This window comes from Bos indicus, chromosome 10 (assembly GCF_029378745.1).
Source record: "Bos indicus isolate NIAB-ARS_2022 breed Sahiwal x Tharparkar chromosome 10, NIAB-ARS_B.indTharparkar_mat_pri_1.0, whole genome shotgun sequence".
Classification (NCBI taxonomy): domain Eukaryota; kingdom Metazoa; phylum Chordata; class Mammalia; order Artiodactyla; family Bovidae; genus Bos; species Bos indicus.
This window is the reverse complement of record NC_091769.1, coordinates 21,391,603-21,393,291: the sequence shown is the minus strand read 5'-3', so window position 1 is coordinate 21,393,291 and position 1,689 is coordinate 21,391,603.

Genomic DNA, 1,689 nt, shown 5'->3' with positions numbered 1-1,689 from the left:
CGGCTGAGACAGGAGGGCCCGGGCCTCAGTGGTGGCCTTGCCTTCTGCAGTCCCCATTCCCTGCCCCATCTCCTCACCACCTGGGTCCTGTCACTCCCACCTCCCCAGCTGAGAAGCACCTGGCCTGCCTCCAGCCCTCTCTCGTCCTCTGATATGAGGCTGAAGGGAAATCTGTGAGGGGTTTGCGTGGGGTGGAACGGACTGGAGATTGCTAAGGCAGGGTGCTGAGCCACTCAGAGGAGAGACAGGGGCCCCTGGTCCAGCAACCTGGCTTCCAGGAGAAAATTGGGGTGATTCTCACCTGGTGACCTCTTCACAGAGAATCCTGAAGACCCTGGACCATGAGCCACAGAGGTACAGCCGGGCAGAGAGAAGAAGAGACAAGGAGAATGAAGAACAAGGGAGGCAGCCCTTGGGGAGAAGTAACCTGCGAGTCTCAAGCCAGAGAGTCAACCGAGCGGGACAGACTTGAAAGGGGCAGTCAGGGGCAGGTGAGAGGCAGAGAGACAGGAAAGAAAGGATGCAGAGTTGGTAAAAGTGCAAGGAGTGGGGTGTGGAATCTGCGTTTGAAACAGAGAAATGCAAGGAGATTAGAACACACAGCCAAGAGGGGCAGGAAGAGAGACAGACCAGGAAGTGTGATAGTGACACGTGCTGACAAAAACCAAGAGGAAAAATAAAACTGAGCCACCCGTGGCCGATTCATGTTGATGTATGGCAAGAACCACCACAATATTGTAACCATCCTCCCTTTGAAAACAAAAAACAAAAAACTGGACTGCAAGAGGGAAGCCATCCAAGGAAGGACAAAGGGGAAGAAAGCATACGGAAGAGACGAAAGCCGAAAGCCGGGGAGGCCATGCCGGTAGAAGAAAAGAGGGTTCTGGTTTTCCCCTGGGAACCTCCCCTCCGTCGGGGGCAACTTCCCAGGGCTGGAGCAAGAACCCTCGGGCCTCTGACTGATCTCAGCCCATTCCCTTTGAGATGGGGGCTCCCACCCTGAACCCCGTACTTACCTGGTTCAGAGGAGTGTCAGCCTGTCCTTGGAGCGCGCTCCTTTATATTTTGCTGCCCCCACCCCCTGCCTAAATTTGGAGTCCTTCCGGAGGGACCCTCCCTTCCACCTCTCTCTCCTCCCAGCCCCTCCTCCCTTGATCCCTTGGCTCTGGAGGTGACAAGAGGACACCGGGGCCTCCAGATTTGCCCATGAAAGGTCTGTTGCCCCAGCCCCTCTGGCTCCAGGGCCTTTTTTTAGTCCTTGGGCACATTCCTCCCCTCCAAAGGACTGATGGGCAGATAGTGGCAAGACAGGACTTCTCACACCACCTCCCCGCCGCCCCCTCATCAAGCCCTTACCTTGGTTATTTTTAATCTGAAGGGGGAGTTGAGCACACGGGGTGAGGGCCACCTTCTCCTGCAGACCAGAGGCTTGTCCCCTGTCTCCCAGCTACAGGCTCCCCTCCTCCTTTCCTCCCTGGCCTGTCCTCACATGGCCCCAGGCTGGGAGCAACTCCCCACCCTCTCTGGACCTGGAGCCCCATGGTGCTGGGGCCTGGCAGCTGGAGCCAGGATGCCCAGGGAGGGGCTCCACTGCCCGGGTCCTTGACTCAGTTTCCCTTTGTCAGGAAAAGAATTTCGTGCTGCCCTCTCTGTGTGTTCCCCTGTCTGCAGGCAGGTGTCCTCCTGGGA